Source organism: Chionomys nivalis, chromosome 15, assembly GCF_950005125.1.
Source record: "Chionomys nivalis chromosome 15, mChiNiv1.1, whole genome shotgun sequence".
Lineage (NCBI taxonomy): Eukaryota > Metazoa > Chordata > Mammalia > Rodentia > Cricetidae > Chionomys > Chionomys nivalis.
In genome coordinates, this window is record NC_080100.1 from 21957022 (window position 1) to 21978544 (window position 21523).

General features: G+C 45.0%; 1 protein-coding gene across 5 annotated transcripts in view; it reads left to right on the forward strand.

Annotated features, from left to right (window-relative positions):
- Rai14 (retinoic acid induced 14) overlaps positions 1–21523 on the forward strand; it is a 161319-nt gene that overhangs the window by 17064 nt on the left and 122732 nt on the right. For 2 of the 5 annotated variants that reach the window (XM_057789852.1, XM_057789856.1), the window contains exon 1: positions 6873–7086. The exons of 1 other annotated variant lie outside the window; for it this stretch is intronic. The gene's annotated coding sequence lies outside the window, so the exon portion shown is untranslated. Of the gene's footprint in view, positions 1–6872; positions 7087–8034; positions 8133–8627; positions 8648–21523 lie in introns of those variants that run through there. 2 more of the 5 variants (XM_057789853.1, XM_057789854.1) reach the window with 2 other exon arrangements.

A 21523-nucleotide genomic window follows, 5' to 3' on the forward strand; every position in this document is an offset into this window, starting at 1 on the left:
AAATTACAGGGGTCTTGCACGAGAGGTCAGGACGAGCTTTAACTTAGAGAATTCCCATCCTGACTGTGACAACCCTCCTCCAGGTGTAACTGTGACAACCCTCCTCCAGGTGTATGGGTGGAGAGCTGAGGAATTTGCACGAAGGCAAAGCAAACAGAGAGTGTGTGGAATTGTGTTGAATATTTTCCCAGCGGGGCAGTCAAGTGCCCTAAGCGGGAACAGTCTGCCATGTGTGTTCACCCACAGCAGGAAGGTGAGTTTTAAAAACACGAAGCGTCTGCTGCGTGAGATTACTGAGGATTTTAGAGAGGACCGAGACAGGGAAAAGTGAGGAATCAGAAGCCAAATGGCTACAGGGTGTTTGAAAAGCACAACATCAGCAGATAAAACAAAAACAAAAACTTATCAGTAAAAATAGTATTCAGATGAACTCCCTGGACGAAGAAGGAGTCTGAACTAAAACAGCTTCTAAGCAGAACTTGATATATCTCAAATGGAGAACATGAGGTTCTCAAAGCTCAGGGAAATCATCATAACAGAAAACAAGAGTACAACAGAAATAGCAGCTGGGCTTGGAATCACCCCTTCTGGAGCAAGAACTTGGAACTTTTGCAAGACTCGATACAGGAACTGCACTCTACCTGCGTTACAGGTCTTGCTCTGTTTGCAGGCTGAGAGATAGCTCAGTTCAATCCAATGAGGATAGCCAACCCCGCAGAGGGCCCTATGTGGTGGGGATCTAAGACAGTGAAAGATGCTGATGCCACAACCCACATCAGGCCATTTTAACCAACATCCAAGGACATGGGCGTGAAACACTGTTGTGGGAGAGCATCCTTCAGGCGTAACTGATGGTATCAATGTGTGTGTGTGTGTGAGCACACGTGTGTGTGTGGTGTGGTGCACATATATGAGTGTGTGGATGTAGAGGCAGAGGTCAAGGCAAGCTACTGGGTGTCCTTGTCTATCTGTCACTCTCTACCTCATGGCCTTGGTTGGCTCTCATTGCACTGAAATGCCCAGCTCTTGTGTGGGTACTGGAGATTCACTCACACTTGGGTCTTCCTATTGCATTGCAAGCGCTCTTACCCACTGAGTCGTCTCTCCAGCTCCCTGTTACTATCTCAATTAGAGCAACATGAGAACCTCTACTACATTAAACCTGTTGATGCTCAGAATGAGGGAGTGGGAAGTCATTAGTTCCTCTCCTCAGAACCCAGTTACTCTCTCCTTTTCTTTTTGGTTCTGTTTTTGTTTTTTCAAGACAGAGTTTCTCTATGTAGTCCTGGTGGACCTATTTCTAGACCAGGCTGGCCTCAGACTCAGAGATCTTCCTGCCTCTGTTTCCCAAGTGCTGGGATTGAAGGTGTTTAAAACCTTTAATTAAAGGGATTAAAACCACTGACTGGCTATTCCTTTCCTCGTGTGCCCTCCGCATCCAGTTGCACCAACTACAAATGGGTCTCAGAAGGTGCTAGCATATAGACAGAAGGTTAACTGAAGGGGATTCCACCTAGGCAACTCTCAGGAGGTTGTCACTTATGCTGAGATATGACTTTGGGATGATGCCAATGCTTTGGAGACACCTAGGTCCTATAAACTCATCAGTTCATCAAGCTGGACTTGGATGGTATTGTTACTTTGGTTGGCTCTGGTGTCTTACTTGGGTTGGGTAAGTATTTGTTCACATCTCCCCTGGAAACTTAACTCAGTAGACATTCAGTAGTCAGTTTGTTCTGTTTTCATTTCTCCCAAAGGTGACTTTAAAGGGCTCCCGAGATTGTGACCTTCAACAGAGGAAGCCAGAAAAGCCATGCATGATGTACATATGAACTCAAATGCCCAGGTACCTCTTCTTACTCTGGAGCTTGGTGAGAGCTGTTTCTGGATGTCTGTGAATCCTTCGGAACATCTTCTGTAGCCTGAATGGGGGAATATTTTCTGGCTTTTCTGATGACCCTAGTAAAAGAACCAATTTGGCAATGGGGTACCCATCAGGATTAGCTTTAAATGTTCTGAGAAAGGAAAGACCATCAAGGTGAAACTTTACATGCCTTTGGTTGCTTGTACCTAGGGTGATGCTGGGTGGGGCTTTATCTTCCCAAAAATCAGTCCTCTGCAGAGCTGAAAAAGGGGGAAGAAATTGATTGTCATGTCTTAGTAGAGATGGCCTGAAGACCAATAGAATAATGTCTAAAAGGACCATTCTAGACTTGGATAACCAGGCTTAAATTCTTACTTCAATTCTCTCTAGTTCTGTGATTTGTACAAATTTCTGCATCCATGTGAAACCAAGTTTCCCCATTTATAAATTATAGGATAACATAATGCTTGAGTTGGTCTGGATATTAGGAGAAACAACACCTAATCCATGTTAGGTCTCGTGTAGCTAGGACTGCAGTACAGTTAACAAAGGCTCTGCAGCCAGATCATCCTAAGCTGAATCATAACCCCTACTACCTGACCAGAACCTAGTGACTTTGGGCAAATTGCTTACTCTTTCTGCGTCCCAGGTCCTTTTGATCCATCAAACTGAGCTTAAGATGTTGCCAGTTTTTTGCTTTTTGTCCTTTATTCAAACCTGCCCAGACTTTGCAACTCTCCCTGAATATCGAAAAGTGCGGAAGATCAGACACTTCACCACACTTAAGCTGTGGCTAATCACTTAGAAAAGGCCTTGCTAGGTCACTGTAGCTGATCACTTAGAAAAGGTCCAGATATGTAGTACCTGCTAAAGTGTGTTCACTCATAACATCGGCCCTTAAATCAACGTCACCAAAGATAAATATAATGTAAGTTGAATAATAACCTCTTAGTTTTCTATTAACCATCTGTTTCGGTGTATGGTGCTGGAGACTGAACCCAGGACCTTGTGGCTGAACGAGGCAAGCAGTCCACCACTTAAACTAAGTACTAGTCACCACATTTTTTTTGATCAAGAAATAAATAGGTAAAATAATGTTAACATAGAAAGTACTAACATTTCTACTCATAATCAATATAAAAAAGTTATAGAGACTTTCATTTTTTCCCTCCTTACTAGCACGTGTAATTGGGTAGATTTTGCATTTTATATTCTGTAGTAGATAGGGTACCCAGCAGACCTGTAGCATCTGCCACCCCCAAACTCGACAGGACAGCACTGGGGATCAGTACCCCTGTGTTATTATCAAAGACTTAAGAATTTCTCAGGTCTGTAGTGTCAAGGTCAAGATGTTCAGCCCATCTGCGAGAAGGTTACTGAGACAGGGCTTCCTGTAGCCTCCTCTCCTGAGTAGGGATGCAACCTTGCTAGACACAAAGTAGAATGACCTCCCTTTAGAAAGGTGTCTGCCAGCTTTCTGGTTAGCTCAAAAACCACAAACCAATTAATGTTTGAAGCCGCTTTACCATGATGGACTTGCTAAATTTCACAATCTAAAGTTACTTTATGAATGTGTCCCTGTGTTAGTGGCTTCCTATTGGGAAATGTGAAAAGAATGTTTTTTTCTATGAATATTTGAGCATGTGTGTTTATGCGTAGATTATTTCCTCCCAGCCTTCTGGCTGTATTATGTTTTCCCCTTCTTCTCTGGACTGCCTCCAGAGCCCCACATTTCTCTCAGTCTGGCTGCTTTTTACTAGACAGAGTGGGGGTCAGATGCTGACTGTGAGTCAGTGTCCCCTCACAGTAACAGAATACGAGAGATAACCAAACTGTTAAAAGATAAGCTTTAATTAATTAATTTGGACATTTGAGATGAGGTCTCATGTAGTCCGATCTGGCCTTGAATTCATCATGGAGATAAAGATGACTTTGTACTCCTGATTCTCCTGCCAAGAGCTGAGATTACTGACACGTGCAATCGCTCTTGGCTGAAAGTCTTATTTCAGTTCACAGGTTCAGAGACTACAGGCCACAATGCATGGCGCTCGTGGGCTTGTGGCAAAGAATGGCACGATGGCCAGTGCTCATGGTACAGCCACCCTGCTTGCTTCATGGCCAGGAAGCAAAGATAAAGATGGAGATATTTGGGTACACAAATACCTGCAAGGGCACATCCGTTGGGGCTGAAATGAACGCCTCTCAGAAACCTACTAAAAGTTTCGGCATCTCCCAATAACACAGTCTTGGGGGACAAGCCTTGAATACACACACACACACACACACACACACACACACACACGGACTCCTCAGATCCAAACCACAGCATTCACCACACACTAAGGAACGTGGATGGTACTTTGGTTATGAAATGATATTTATTTTCTTAGGCGGGGACGGGTAATTTTTTTCCTAAGGAGAGGAGAACCATCACTGATGAGAGATTGAACGAGGAAGAGATGTGATATTATTTAGCTTCAAACACAAAAACCGTGCCTTACCAATCATGGCATTTCATTCATGAAGTCCTACTAGGTGCTAGATGACTACACGCTGGAGTTTGCAATGTGTTGGCGTGGCAAGAGAATGATTAGAGAATTCTTTACCGTAAAAACAAGAAGGGTTTTTTTTTTTTTATTAAAGGTCTGCAAATTAAGAATAGGTTTAGGAACTGGAACTGAGAAGATTCTGAGAGGCCATGTAATTTGGTGTATGTTCTTTTGTTGATTAGGAAATTAAGATCAGAAGAGGTTAGAACACTTCAAGTTCAAAAGTAAGCAAAATAAATGGATCTGGAGCCATGGGTGGCGCACACCTTTAATCCCAGCACTTGGGAGGCAGAGGCAAGTGGATCTCTTTGAGTTCAAGGTGACCCTGGTCAACAGAAAGAGTTCCAGGACAACCAAGGCTACACAGAGATACCCTGTCTGGATAAATCAAAACAAAGAAACGGATGATCACCTGGTCTCCTTACTCTTAATGTTCATTGCAATCTACATTGTGCCACTGTTACCTGGCTGGGGATAAAGGAAAGCAACCTGCTTATCCCATCAGATTTTAACAGACTTTAGACAGCAGATGCTCACTTCATTCTTGCTGCCCATTGACAGTACCAGACATATCCAAATATCCTGAGCTCAGTTAGCATTTCTAAAACTTCTGGGCCAAGCAAAAACAGATCGGTGAGATGATACTTAACTCCAAATTTAACCATTAACTTCCATGCTGGAGGGAGAATTTTACCTGTTGTCTGAGACAAGTGGAGACTCTAGCTAGAGTATATTGGCTGCCGATTTTGACATTGAAGAGTGAATCTAGAAACGGTTTTGGCACAGTCTTTCTGCCACACGGTGCCTCACACACACTGGACCTGCTGCCGAGGGCCGGGCTGTAAAGGAATGAGAGCGGCACCGTGACACCTAGGGGAGCCTGGCAGCTTGACAGAGACTCCTCCTTACAGGTGACTGGGAATGGTTAGCAGAGGCCAGGACTTGGGCAAAGGAAAGGCTGGCTAGACACTTGTTTAATAGCGTAACTACGACTCGTCACCGGTCCCTAAACAATATATACACACTGCCATTTCCAAAGCAGCTCTTTATACTTTGCTGCCACCATCCCGACTGCCTTTGATGCAACAAAATGCAGAGGTGAAAAAAAAAAATCCACGGGTGGCTATGCTCAATGCTGTAGGTTCAGTCTTCTACAGCACTCAAACATTTTGGGGTAACTGATTAAATGAAAGAAGATAAAAGCCTGGGTTCTAGAAATTGTCAGGATTAAACAAAGTGCTCACCAGTTGTGTTTCTTTTAGTGTGGTCTGAGTTCTCCACCTGCAGAGTGGGCAGCATCTCCACCCCCCCCCACACCCCCTCCCCGCAAATCTTTTTGATGCATGGTGGGAGGAAGCAGAGACTATTGAGCTAAAGATGAAACTTTTGCTTTCTAGTTGCAAGTTGGCTTGTGAAGGCTGAGGCAGGGTGCTCTCTTGGGGCAAGGAGCTGTGCAGGGGTGGGGAAAAACACACGGGAATCTGATGTTATCGTGCAGCCAAGATACAGTTCACTGTTAGAGTGAATCTCACTTCTCTTGGAGTTGGTGGTTTTTCCTCCCAACTTCAGGGGACTTACAGCAGATCCTAGCAAGAACAACTACCCCCACTTAGTTACAAAGCCTTCTCTCTGTGCCAAAGACACGGGAGATCATGGAGCTTTGGTGAGTCAAACTTTCTACGATCTAGCTGGATGGCTGACTAAAATGCGTGGGAAAGCTTGCTTAAATTCAGGGTGTAAGTGGAGAGGTTTGAAATCCTCAAATTAATGGCGGAGTCATTTAGGTTCTGAGATCCGGTCTTGGTGGGCTGGGGGAGGGACGCTTCCAGAAATCTAAGAACTTCCAACTCAGACACCCCGCTGAGGGCGCTCCTGTCCCTATCTAGCCTGTCAGTCCAGGCTGGAGATGTGTCCCCCAGGTCCTGAGCAAAGCACAAAAGTTTTGTCTTACCACCTGAGGAGTGGTAAGGAACAGTCGCTCCAAATCTACTGGTTCAGCCCAGAAAACGTGAGTACATTCCAGTTTACTTTCTGTTGGATAACTTTGGAAATGGAACAGATTCGACTCTGGTTCAGAGGGGCTTGGGTCAGTGACTTCTGCCCCTGACCTTGTTTTTCCCAAGACCACAGATAACTTTGAGAATTGACCAGAAACGAGTACTTTTCGGGGCTTCATCCCTTCCCCGGCGGCGGGACACGCATACCGTGGTTCCCACTAACTTCAAGTTAAGGTGTGAGATCCACGCAGAAGGATCCTACGATCCGCAGAAATCAAAACTGAACGTGGACGTCCTGGACTCGCCCCGGGACCGGGCGTGGGCGGTCCTAGAGCACCTCCCGCAGGTCCGGGGAGCAGCGCCCGGGCCAGGTCACCTGACTCCGGGAATTTGGGGCCGCTCGGGGTGGGAGTGGCTAGCACCTCCCTCCTCTAGCCCACGGGATTCAGGTCGGCGAGGGCCGGCGCCCGGTGGCCACGTGGTGGTGCTGCCGCTGCCCCCGCCCTGCCGGCGGAGCCCGGGAGCTGAGCGCCCACTGACCCCGGCGTCGGGAGGAGGAGGAGGGACCCAGCGCAGGAAGCAGAGCAGGAAGCGAGCCCGGCGGCCGCGCTTTCCTGGAGAAGCGGCGGGCGGGACGGCCACCGGAGCCGGGAGCTGAGGCAGCCGCTTGGATGGGGTGAGTGGCGGCGCCGAGCAGGGAGGCTGGGATGTGGGGTGTGGGCTTGGTCCCCGCTTTTATGTCTGGGGCTGCGGAAGGCGAGAGCGCGGTGCAGGAGTTACGGTCTGGACACACAGCCTTGGCCGCCCACTGTCCGCGGAAGACAGTTTGGTGGGGGGTGGGAGAAGGAACTGGAGAGATGGTGGGGATCTGGCAGAAACAGAGGACCGACCAAGTTAGGATAGGGGGCTCGCCTCCTCCGGCGGTCTGGTGCGCGGGCTGTCTGCGGAAGGGAGCGCGGGTGGGAATGAATGACCGGACCTGGGAGGACGATGTGGCTGCACCCCTGGGCAGCCCGTCCCACCTGTATGCCCTGCCAAGCGTCCCGCTGCGGAATCTTTGCTCTCAGGCTCGACCTGCTTCTTCTCTGAACTTGGAAAAGCCGGAGAAGGAGGTGCGAGCGGGAGACGCCGGGAGGGCGGCTCTGGAGACCCACAGTCCGCTATTGTTCCTTTCTGGACTCAAGGGAGCCGGTGAGCAGGCTGGAGGACGTAGACGATACCACCTCGGGCCTATCACGGCCCCCTGCTCCCCACCCTTCTTGTCATTTTCCCCCACCACAACTGCTAGGAAGGTGGGGAGGAGGATGCTGGAGTTGGGGCACACTCCAGGCAGCTGGGCTTAGGTCGGCATCCATTGCGACCCGTTTGGGAGGGCGGGTATCCTCCTTTCAACTCACTCATCACTGCCAGTTTGTGTCTTCAATTTAGGCTCTGTAGTTTGCTGCGGTTTTTCTTTTTGGATTTCGCATCTCATTTTTGGGATGACCGGGTGGGGTGGGTGGTTTGAGTCTGGAAAGGCAACAGATGGGGGATTAAACCAGATGGAACCCACTGTGACTTGAAGAGGCAGGAGTGACCTCTCAGAGGCCTGAGCTTTATATAAAGCCAGGCTTTCTTTTTCCAGGGAGTCCAGCTCAGCGCAACTTTTACTCCCAGTGACCAAGTGTGCAGATGCGAGGCCACTCACTTGGTACCTGCCGCTTCTCTTCTCTGGGATCACAGGTGATTTGACTGGTGTCCCCGTAGGAAGAATAGCACGGAGCTGCCAGGGACAGCTCATTGCTCATTGTCTGGGGTATGCAAATTCAAGGCTATAAAGGCCGGCCTCGGGAGGAACTAGTTTAGTGGGACTTTGATTAGCGTTTTTAGCGCGAGCTTGCATCTCTTATGGGTTTGAACATAGTTGGAAAAAAAAAAAGCAGTGAATCCCAGGGAGGTTGGACTTTGATTGCTTTGTCCCACAAGTGCTGGGTCCTTGTTTACACGTGTGGCTGCAAGCTTTTTTAAACTGCTAGATTTAATTTTATCCTTTGTCAATTATAACTTACTAGCAGGGCCTTTTCTCCTTTATGCTTATATGGCAGCCAGTTTTGTCAGAAGAAATTTAATTCTTGTATTCTGTGACCTGGGAGAGACATCTGGTGTTGGGTGATCGGTTTTAGCTTCTTCATTCACCAATGAGATATGTTTCGCATGGACACCACCGTATGCTTGAGGAGTCTAAGGACAGCTTTCAAGTCAGTTCTCTCCTATGCGGGTTTGGGGAACAGAACTCAGGTCTTGAGGCTTGGCAGAAAGCGCCTCTATCTGTTGGGAGAGCCAGCCCCTTCGTTTCTTTTTAATGTTACTGGCTATCAGACCCATGGCCTGCAGTGTGCTTAGAAGGGCTCTACTGCCATGTTAACCCCCACTTTCACTGCCACCCAACTCTATAGGTCAGAAACTTAGATCTGGTGTTAAGACGAGTGGGCCTAGGATATAACAGGGTGAAGTGCTGTGTCTCCTCACTTCCTGTCTTAGCTTGTTTGTCTTCCAAAATGTAAATAAATATGAAATATTTCAAAGATAAGCAGAAATTGTGCACGGTAAGGCATTAATCTTTCCACTTTGTAGGTATGATAACAAATGATAGCAAATAGTTTTCTGTCCTTTCTGCTTCTGGCCTCAGGTGAGCAGGAATGACTGAGTACATATATATATATATATATATATATATATATATATATATATATATATATATGTATATATATATACATACATTTCCCAAGCATGATCTGTCCTTCTGTGTGTAATTAAAAATCATGAGCATTTGTGTGTACAGTTTTACATTAATGGCATAACTCTATATACCTACACTGTGTGTCCTTAAGATTTTTTTTTTTTTTTTGCTTTGAGATTCATGTAGGTCTTTATTCACATCGGCTATTACAGGCATTCTAACATGTGAATAATACAGTATATTCATCCCCCTGTCAAGTGAAAGCTGGTTCCCAGGACACCCTTTTAGCTGAGGGAGAGCCCCCACATTTTATTTATATATTTATTTATTTATCTATCTATATAACTTTTTTTTTCTGTGGCATGTTGTAACATAGCAGTTCGCATCCTGAGATAAGCTTCCTTACCCGCAGATTGTCTGTTCAGCTAGTTGCTGGGATAGTGAGCTCTTGGAAGGCTGCTTTCATGATGTCATTCATTCCTTAGGGAGCATTTAGGTTCTGTCTTGGCCATCTGTTAGACGAAAAAGTGAACATGGGTCACTGTTCAACTCTAAACAGTTCGGTCAGGTTAGTTGACTGGATCCTTTTGTTTGAATTTCCTTTTCTTCTTTCTATTACTAATAAGAATAGTTCTTTATCACATTGCTGAGTCTGGTCTAGTTGTGCTAAGGGCTCGTTGGTCCTCTGATCTGCGATTGCTCACTCAGGTTCCCTTCCTTGTTTCTTCCTTTTTAGGCCTGTGGGTCATGAGGAGAGGCGGATCTCCACTGTTTGAGTAGCTGTATTAATGACATGACTTGTCCCAGCTCCCTAAAGGAGAGCCAGGCAGTCAACACATTGGCCTCCTTGTTATTCCTTCAGATTTTGAGGCACATTCTGGCCCCTGAGTTCTTGTCTTTGAAGTTCCTCCTCCCTGGAGCTCACCTCCCTTACATGGGCTGTGGCCTTTTCCCCTGAGGTCCTTTCGCAGACACTCCCACCTGGTATATCCTGCAACCTCTTCCCTACTTTCTTTCCCTGTGTGGTTCCCTGTCAATTTCTACCTTGCCATATATGTAAATTTTTGTTAGTGCTCTCTTCCTGTAGTAGGGTACAGACCTATGAGGGCCAGAGTTTTGCATCTTTTAAATTTGCTGTCCCATGAGTATCATGAACAGTGTTGACACATAGTAGTTACTCATACTGGATAAATTTAAATGAATATAAGATGCTTTTTATTGAATCAGGATGTAACTGCCATCCTGGCTGGCCTGGAACTTGTTTTGTGGGATAGATTGGTCCCTAGCTCACTCCTACCTCCGCTCAAGGTACAGAATTACAGACACAGGCCACCAAGCCCACCTATCAATATTATGCTTGTTGTTTAACTTTACTACTTGGTATTTTGCACCTCTGCTTTCTTCTGCACGTGTGAGGCATCCTGGGGATGTTAGATGTTCTCTGTCGTACCCCAGTCAGTGACACATACAGGTTCTAATGGGATAAAACAAACAAACAAAACAACAGAAAAACAGTCTTACAAAGAATCCACCCTGTAACTTAGCGAACAGAGTACCCAAGTCTTCGGGTATTTGTCACCCAGTGTTTTTACCTGAATCTAAAGTCAAGGAAAAACAAGGAGTGTGATGCTTGGTCACACGCTCATCTTGCTTTTTCTTGATAACATTGTCTTCCCAGTGTTACTGATGTGAAGGGGGCTGACCTTTCCCTTACACAGCATCTCTCAGAACACATCTTCACAGTCCCCAGTAACACCAGACATAAGGAACTTCTGAGAACAGAAAGTATCTCCCTGACTTGCTACAGAGGGGGTGTTCACAAACTCTCAAACACCTTCCTCTAGGAAGATTGTGGGATGGGGTCCTTTTTTATGGTGGTGGGGAAAAAAATGACCTTCCTCTGAAGGTCGAAGAGCAGCCAATGTGCAGCAGGGACCTAAAAATACTCAGGATTTGAACGGTCACATGAAAAGGCCCTTAACGTATGGTACAGACAACATTGCCGGGAGCCAACTGAACTCTCTCTTCCGTGGGTGATGAGTATGGGAGTCGACAGAACAAAGCTAGATGTGTCAAAGGCCTTTGTGTATTTTGAAAGTGGGATAGGGAAAGGAATCTAATTTTTTACATATATAGGTAAGTGGTACTGACAAGCATCCTTAAAATACGACTAGAATGTTGGATTACAACCATTTTGTCCTCTAGGTAAAGTGACTGTGAACCGATCAGTATGGTGTGATTTGAGATGGGCTTGGTTAACCACAACAGTGGGTCATTAGTGAGGCGCTAAATGAAGAGATCCCGTCTCCTGGCTTAGAGTTGCAAGCAATTCAGCAGGAGTTTGAGAAGGATTGCTTGCTATATCTTCCATTTTCCAGCTCCAGCCTTCTGTAGTAGGGAAGCAAAAAACTGACTTGCTTATGGATGATAATTGAATTTAGCCAACGTTCTAAACGGCGGCTCTGCTGACTTCATAGTGCATTTACAAACAAAGCCTTTGCTGAAGTAAGTGTGCCTCTTTAGCTCTATGTTCAGGGAGTCCAGTAGACAGCTACCACGAGGTATATGATTAGTATTTATTGAACAACACGTACGGGCATGCCATTAAGCCCCTAACAGTAGCCATGAGACATGAAGCCATCTAGGTTAGAGATGCGTTTAAGTGATAGTCACAAAACAATGTAGGCTGCACCAAAATGCATGCTGGAGTGGAGAAGATGTGCAGGAAATCCTCCCCCCCACCCTGTTCCTTGGAGAAGCTTGCGCTTTGTGTCTCCACTGCTTCACCAGCTGTGTTGTGGTGACTCAGGTCATCTTGTCAGCCTTTACCTGTGATCTGCTCTACTCCTTTTGGTAGTAAATAGATTTTATTGAATATTATTACCTTGTTTTGTCATATAATTCCATGTCCTTTGTTCACTCTGGGCATGTTTATCATGATTAGTTCACCTTGTTATTAAACAGGCAATCTAAATATTTATTTCATGTGTGTGGGTGTTTTGCTTGCATGTATGTCTGTACACTACGTGCATGCAGTACCTCTAGAGGCCAGAAGAGGGTGTTTGCATCCCCCTTGAATTGGAGTTTCAGGCAGTTTGGACCCCCATCCCACCCCAGTGAGTGCTGGGGACCCAACTTAGGTCTTCTGGAAGAGCAGCAAGTTCACTTAACCACTGGGCCATCTTTCTAGCCCAATTACTCTTTTATTGAATTCCTATTTGTGAATACCCAAGCTTGTAATAAAGCGGCATATGTACTACATAAGTTTTCTTTACTGTCAAAAACCCAATTAAAAACCGCTCAAGTACCAGTGTTGCTATTGTTATAAATAAGAGCAAAATAAACCCTCCCCCAGCCTCGAATTTACAATTCTCCTCCCTCGGCCATCAGAGTGCTGAGATTAGGCAACCAGAACCAGCCCTACTTTTTCTTTATGATTTCTAGATGAATTCAGCTTGTTTAATCGGGAATTTCTGTTTTATTTTTAAGCTTTTATCCCTCCCCCCCTTAAACTTCCACTGCATCTTTCCAGTTGCTGGATCTGGCTGAAGGGCTGGCATCTTAGCCAGGAAAGGAAGCTCTGGCAGAGCTTGCTGGAAGGGTGGAAAGCACCAAGAAAAGCTCCCTTTACACTTGGGCAGCAAGGAGCTCTTTTCCTCCAAAGGAATCCATCCCTCAGACCACGGAGGGCCTTGCTGCAGTAATCCTGGAGAACCCTGGCACTGTCGGCCGGCACGTCTGCACATCAAATGCAGCATTTGGACCGTTTTTCCATGAAGGAAATTGGCTACTTTTCAGTGACGCTGTCTGCTCAGAAATATTTTTTTAAATCAGTTTTAAGAGGTTTGTGGACCTTGGTGCTCTAAAGCAATTTCTGAGCCTCTTTGGAATACTCAGATTTTTTGAGAATTCCAAATCCATGGAATGTACCTGGAAATCCTTGTTGCATTTATGCCTCTTCTCAAGGGAGTCTCTCTTCTGTCATACGCCTCCACCTCTAAGGAAGGGTTGCTAACCTGCCGTGTATGCCAGAAAGAACTAATTGTGGGCTTTTCAACCACACTCGGGAAAACTAGTCACTGGTTGCTACACTAGCCAGTTTACACACTGTTGGCCAGTTTTTGGAACCAGTTCTATTGGGTCCAGTATGATGATGCTGTTTAGAACAAATAAAATGTGGCTCTGGGGGCTGGTGAGATGGCTCGGTGGATAGAGGTGCTCGCTGCCAGCCTGAGTGTCTGGTGTAAGTCATCCTCTGACCCATGCGTAGCACGGCATACACCTCCTTTTCCCACCCCCAGCCTCCCAAAGTTTTATAAAATTATTACAGAGAAGCAGAAGAGTTGTTCTGTGCTATGCCTGTTTTCTTAAGGTCTCAAGGATTCTAAAAATTGAGCTTTAAGTCCTTATCCAAGGGTAACATTCCTTGGTCTGGAATGGGGCCTGTGCTGGTTTTTGTTCATTAAATGGCAGCAGGTCCCTCTCTGAGATGACACTGGGGACAACCTGAAGCTTATCTCACAACACTTAGCCCATTGCAGGAACATTCCCAACTTGCCCCCCTCCTCCCCCTCTCTCTGGTCCAGTTAGTCCTGGCTTCCTCACCAGCAGGGACGGTCTCAGCAACCCCTGTGGAATACAGGGTCACGTTTCCTCACTGGTAGGCTGGCTCTCAGAGGCCTGCTCTTGCAGAGGAAAACCTCCCTCCCGTGAAACCTCCACACACAGGAGAGCACTACCATTGTGACCCGCACTCCATAGGAGAAGTATGCCCACGGTGACATCAAACCAGCATGTTCAAAACTTGCACCAACACAGAGGCTAGTCTACCTGTAATGTATGTAGCCACGTAGGTGGTGAGTTCACCTGAGCACTTTTCTCAAAGGCAGGCACCTTGCTGCTGGCCTCACAGTGAGTAAGGTCAAGGCTGGTCTTAGTCTAATCTTGGGGTGTGGTCGGCTTTCTCATAAGGGGCAAAGATTGATGGGAGAGTCAATGTTTCAAGGTCCTGGAATGACAAGCCCTGCCCTCCTGGACTCAGAATTTCAGGGTTCAGCGTGTCCACAGTCTGATCCAGTCTGTGGTAGATTGTTGGTGGTTGGACCGAGGTAGTAGTGAGAACTCATTTTGTAAAGGATACTGAGACCCAGGGAAATAAAAATAAGTATTTGGGCGGTATATGGCAGAACGAGACATGACCTTAGTTCTGACCTCACACAACACTGGCCTCCTAAAACAGTGTGCGTGTGTGTGTCCACCCTAGACACAAATTATGACTTGGGAGTCCTATATACCACTAATTATTATTGTGACAAACGCAGACTTGTTTAAACCTGGGCAAGTCAACTTAAAGAATGCATGAAAATGAGGAGTCTCAGGTGACGTAAATTATTGAACGTGAAGGACATAAACGGTGTGGAACCCAAGCCCTTAGCAGTCCGCAGGCTGAGGGGGGAACACATAAATCTCTCACACATTCTCAGGGGTTTAGCAGGTTCTGTTCGGAGTCTTAATTTGACAGGAATGTTCAAGTGACTCTGAATCAGGGAGAATATGAGCATCTCCTCCCATTGTTGACCTACTGATGATTGAAGACCTCTCAAAAATGAGGGCGTGCTGATGTGCTGCTGGGAGACGCAGCCAAATCACGGGGGCCCCTTGCAACCAGCAGCTAGGCAGTCGCAGGGGACGTAAGAGTGAGCTCCTCCGCAGATGGGCCTGGCTTCCGGGAAGGGCTCAGCGACCCTCATGATCCCTGTCGGAAGGCTGTAGCACTGGACACGGTGCTGACCAGTCTCTCCTTTCAGTGGACAATCTGCAGGCTCCCACAGGCATGCTGGGAGGAAGTTGTTTCCTATACTCTCAGAACCCTTTTGGACCTTTGTTTATGGATGTAACCAAATCCTTAGATTTCCCTTTGGGGACTAGTAGGATTTTCTCTTGAAATTCACCTTTTTACTCCTCATGAACTTTTTGTTGTTAAATTGAAAAGAAAAAAAAAAACCTATTCAATCTAGGATAGGAACAGTAAGTAACTAATGTTCATTATCAACTTTTCTACAGTGCAGGATTTTCTTAGAGTTTCTCTTTTAAACTCATTTCAACAGCACCTTGTGTGCATGTGTAGTCAGTGATCTTGAAGGACTCTCGTCTTTTAGATGTCACGCAGCTGCATAAGTGTTTGTGTGAAGTTCTACCTTCTCTTTTGCTCTTTTCCTTGTTTCTCAAAGCCAGCAATAGGCACAGTAGGAGGATTCCCTCCAAATGACAGGGAGCTGAAGCTTGTGCTCGGCCAGTCTGTCGACGGCAGAGACTGTTCCTGTCTCGTTTGGCGGGAAGCCTGCTTTCTTCCTCTGCCCTCAAGCCCCCCTCCCCCCGATTTGAGTGCATACTCCCTAGACAAAGGATGCTTGATTCCCCTGACTGTCAAAGCGAGTGTTAATATCGACCCTGGCAAAAGATACAGAAGATATGACACTTATAATGTCACTGTCTGCTTCAGGCCAAGGTGGAGGCTATGGGCACTTCTGTGTGTGGCCGCAGGGCAGGTGTCGCCAGTTGTCCCCTGCCATGCCCTTGTCTTGTTGGGCAGCTTTTCTAGAATTACCCTTAAAAGGATAATATCAGTGCTTTTCATTGTCCTGAAGAATGACAATATCTTTACAGCATTGAAATTATACATATGTTGGAGATAATTGTACGAGACAGTATAATTTTTCAGGGCCTAACAAACGAAGTACCTAACAGACATTTCAGTTTTCTGAGTTGGGCCCTTCCACCCTAGTCTGTCCTTGTCTGCTGAACTGAGTTATGAAATGCGCCCTTCTCTCTTCTATACTTAATCTGACAGTCAGTTGGTATCCTCAGCAAAGCTAAGTGGAGAAGGATTTTATTTGCAGTCTCAATAAAAGTATTGGCTAAGCTTATAATTCACTTTCGAGAGAAAGGGATGTGTGTGGGAGGGAGTGGCCAGAGGGAGGGCCCTTTACAAATTGGTCCATGGCTCACTCCTGCCAGCAGCCATTCTGGGATTGTTTCAACTTTCAAGGCAACTCGGTTTTTGGGTTTTCCTGTTTGTTTGTTGTTTGTTTGTTTGTACTAAGAAGGTGGATCTGGCCAAGCTTCATTTTTAGTACTGTCTAATATGAAGCCCAGAGTCACGTTGGGCGCAAAAATTGAACTGTGTTATTGTTGGTGGTAATGTAGCCACTTTGTTCAGATAAAAGTTTCTATCCTATAGTTTTTTTAATCTGGTAGCTGAACATGATAATGCCATTTAATTCAGAAGTGGTTGTGTTAAATAACGTGGTCCTCACTTGTAACACAGTTTAAAGAGGGAGGAAAATATTTCAAAGCAGTCCTTTAAATCCCAGCTCCCCAAACTGTGGCGTCCAATCCCACAGCAGCTGGATGTGAGGTTTGTGGAAAATCCAGAAGTGAAGAACTTCTGAATGCACAGTGACCAAAAATTCGTTAAAAGCAAACACAAAGTGACTGAGGTGGCTTGGGCAACACTCACCCACAATGCACTGCAAGAGTTCACTGTGGCCTTGGTTCTGAACACTACACAGATTTGCACCGGGCATGCTGTCCCATGCCAGCCAGCCCCATCGATCAGCGCCGGAAACAGCTCGGCCTAGACTCAAGGCTATTACATGTTATGAATTGCAGTGTTAGACTGCACACACACACTTTTCTTCTCTCACAGAAACATGCTAGCTTAATTACAAAAACTAAATCATTCTGCCGCATCTCTCAAATCCATGTATCTTTGCATTATCTTGGATTGGAATGTTTGGTCTTTAAAATGAATTAGTTGCTGTTTTCGTTTCATTTAAAGAAAATTGCTAAATGACTTTTAGGGCAGTTTCCAACACTTACCAAGTGACTCTAAACATGTTTCTGCCATTTTATGCTATGTGTTTATGCAAGGTGATGTTCTCGACACCTAAGAACTATAAAATTGAGATATCAGTCAACTCTACAAACCACTGAAGATGCTCTTGAGTCCTGCAGTGTGTCAAATGCTCAGCCAAGATTTAATTCTTTATATAAAAATGAATAAGCACACCCATATCATTAGTATGCAATTTTTTATTAACAATGGTAAAATTATATGAATACATAAGAATTAAAATATTTTTCTGCTAATTTGTCAGTGTATACCCTTTTTATATACCTATTCTGTTACCACGGTAACAAAAGTTTTCCTTGTGAAAAAGGGTTGTAATGTAAAAAGTCGAAGCCCTGATTTAGGTAAATGACACTTATTTTGGTTGTTATGGCACGTTATGGCTCTCTGCCAACCTCCTAAAGAACCGTGACTATGTTGACAAAATTAATTATTCTTGCCATTAATAATCTATAGCAATAAAGAAAGGTTGTCGCATATGCTGATGTAGCACAGGATAGGTTACAGATCTGTTTCTCTGTTTTCTTTTTACTTGTCTATTTCTATTATATCGTATATATTTGAACAGCATAAAGGTGGCTGATCTTTCAGTTGCCTTAGCAAGTTCCTCAGAGAACTTGTCTTGCTTCCATGCAGTGGTGTTGAAGTAAAATCCTTTTTAAATTAAACATGGCCGTGCTCCGGATGGAGTGGATGCAAGGTTACCTTACATATCGAATAATTTGAAAAAAAAACTCCACTTGTTCGCTCTTAACAGAGAAAAAAAAAGAGACGTAGGTTTTGAATAGTAAAGTTTTGGAGGTAATGATTGAGCATGCAAAGATGGGATGTCTGTAGAATCAAATTGTCAGTCAGTTATTCCTTCTGTCTGTGTCTGAGGAAGCCATTAAAACTACAACATAAGTTCTTTTATCACTAACTTGGAATATTTAGTAAATTAATAAAATTAAGGTACTGATGTAATGCTAAGTTTTAGCTGGCAGCATGTACATTTTTGTTAGCTCTTTTCCTGCCTTACTAATAAATAATAAAGTGAAATGCTTTTATATGCAGTTTTTGGGGAAAAAAGTAAATTGTCACCCGCAGAGACTCATGTCACAAATACAGGCTACATGGGCAATTTTAGATTTTCAGTAGCCATAGCGGGAATGTTATAAAATGAACAATACATTCAAATGCCATCCTTTCTAATACATAATTAGTGTACACTTATTAGTAATAACAGCAGGCAGATGTTTCTTTTTCCATAAAACCTGTGTGTTTCCATTTACAGTATATCTTGGTTTATCTCAGACGTTCAGTAACAGGTTGCGGCTAGTGGCCACTGGGCAGCGTTGGTGAAGTGAGATTCCTTCATCCAGATGTGGTAACTCGCACCTCCTGCCACCCCCACCCAGCACACTGTCAGTAGAGCCGCCATCATCTAGAGCCACTGGGGATGTGACTCAGTGGTAAAGCTTTTACTTAGAATGCACGAAGTCCTGGTTCCATGCCTGGGGCACAGAGGGCAGAAAGACAAAGGATATACAGTCATTTTGCTAAGTTTATGTCTGACTATGATTCCACACTTATCTTTGATTTTTCACCCCAGCTTTGAGCATTTTTATTCAGAAGCTATGTGGTATAATGGGTATAATGGACAAGTGGGTTCTGACCATGCAGATCTGTGTTCCTGTGCAAGTGCACCAGTCCGCGTGGACTTTTTCTTTCCTCCTCCTCCTTCTCCTCCTCTTCTTTCTTATTTTGTAAGCAGTTTTTTTTTTTTTTTGTGACTCCCCATTTCTAGACAAGCCATGCATGTCCTTGGTAATTCAGTATATAAAATATGAGTATGGCATCAATGATTTCTTCTTCCCATTTCTGTCTGTTCCATTAAATAGCCTTGTAGCCTGATGCTACAAGGTATGTAGGTTTGTGGCCATGTAATCAATTGGGGGAACATATTAAATCTTAGTTTCATTATGGAAGTGTCCTGTGCCCTTCATATTAAAAACTGTTTGCCTTTGATGGTGGAGCACATAGACCTGCTAGCTAGGGGCATTGCTGCTCAGTTGGGCTGTCATGAGAGCTGTTTGAACTTGGTGTTCTATACCCAGGTGTGATAGTCGGGGTAGCAGAAATCGTTTGGGGATTCTTCATCCATTCCTTTTCTCCTGCTCCCAGTTTTTATCATGCACAGAAATAATTTATAATATGTATGTGCCCCTTAGTCTGCCAAGTACTTAAGATACCCCATGACTGGGTAAAGAGATTTCACAGGCCAGCTGGAGCCACTGTGATCACTGTAGGTGACATTGCCAACATTGCTACTCCTGAAGTGAGTCAAAGAACTGATGAAATATGCAGTTTGGCAGCAAAATCCTTTTTAAAAACTAAAATCAAGGGACTAAATATGCCTGTGAGTAGAGCTGTCTTCTCACTCACTGTGGAGAGAGTTTCCACAACCAAACCCTTTGCACATGGAACTCCATTTTTTACTTTCTGCATTTGATACTCTTAGAAGCAGCTTTCCTGAGGAGTTGTTTATATTCTGTCATGATAGAGCCCAACTTTAGTATACAAGCCAGGGACGCAATAAATTGACAAAGATGTACAAGCTGCCTGCCGTTTGCAGTCACTCCCTGTTACCAGCCAGCCCTGGATGACCACTACTCCACTTTTGTCTATCACATCATCTTTCTCATACGTGTCATAGACTATAATCATGTGCTGTGTGGTCGTGTCTGCCTTCTGAGCCCTCACCCATCCTGGACCCCAGAAAGCAGCTGTGCTCACCACTGTACCCACACCGTGGCAACTGTGCTCAGCACAATACTGTCAGTCCCATACTACACCATGTGTGTGTCACACCATGCATGTACTTACACCATGCCTATACTACACCATGCGTGTACTACACCATGCATGTACTTACACCATGTGTGTGCTACACCATGTGTGTCCTACACCATGCGTGTCCTACACCATGTATGTCCTACACCATGCATGTACTTACACCATGCATGTACTACACCATGCGTGTGCTATCATGCATGTACCACACCATGCGTGCCCTACACCATGCGTGTACTACACCATGCGTGTACTACACCATGCGTGTCTACACCTTGCGTGTCCTACACCATGCGTGCCCTACACCATGCGTGTCCTACACCATGCGTGCCCTACACCATGCGTGCGCTACACCATGCATGTGCTACACCATGCGTGTACTTACACCATTCGTGTGCTACACCATGCGTGTCCTACACCATGCATATCCTACACCATGCGTGTCCTACACCATGCATGTACTACACCATGCGTGTCCTACTCCATGCGTGTACTACACCATGCATGTCACCATGCATGTACTTACACCATTCGTGTGCTACACCATGCATGTACTACACCATGTGTGTACTACACCATGCGTGTCTACAGCATGCGTGTACTACACCATGCGTGTACTACACCATGCGTGTACTACACTATGGTTCCACAGTACACTCCAGCTTACTGCTGACAGTGTTTCAAACCGTCAAGCTTTGTTGACTTGAGTTTTACTTTTGTGTCGTCTTGAATCTGTCTCTAAATATTCATGTACAACTCTCTGTGTGGATGTGTTTCCTTTTCTCTCAGATACATGGGACTAGACCTTCTGGGTCAACTGGTAAGGTTACATTTAACTCTGAAGGCACCCACTGTGCTTGGCACAGTCACTGTGCATTTTGCTTTTATTTTTTTCTTTGTCACTACCAATTGTTAAGATCACACGTGAAGATATTATCAATATAATTTATTTTTCAGTCATTCTCACTAGGGAGCCCCAGTTGGTCTTGACCTCCTGATCCTCCTGCTTCATCCTCTTTGGTGCTAGGAGTTCAGGTATGTCCCATCCCATCATACCTAGCAGACCTACATCCTTTTTAACATGATATGTAAGATGAAGAAAATTTAAGGAATGAAGATAAAGGTGCCTGTGCCTTCAGACACCTGGACATTAAGGGGTACTAGATCTGTGCAGACAGTTACTTCATTAAGAGAGGAACATGGCAATGTGCTTAGGAGGTGATATTGAGGTGAAGTGAGCTTCAAAAGATAAGCAGTTCATTGAGAGAGAGCATTTGAGAGACCTGAAGACGAGCCTTCCTCTCATTGTAAAGATAGCTTGCTTTGTTAAGTCTGTGTCTCTGAACTCCGATGGGTTTAGGGCAGGAGGTAACCTTGGGACTTCTGGGTTAGGCTCAACTGGAGCAGGAGTAGCTGCTTTGCCAGAGCCCCGGGCAGTTTCACATCAGTGCCTACAGTTCTGGCTGAGTCATGAACTGAGATCAGCGCCAGTGCATGTTGGAATTTATGTCCAAAGAAGAAAGATCTACTTGGTTCTTAAGGAAAATGTCATCTCCTGGATAGATGTGAGTTGTGAATATAAGATTAATGTTCTCCAGAGAGTTTTTGTGCACGGTTGTTTTGATGTAATATCACAATGACATTTATGAT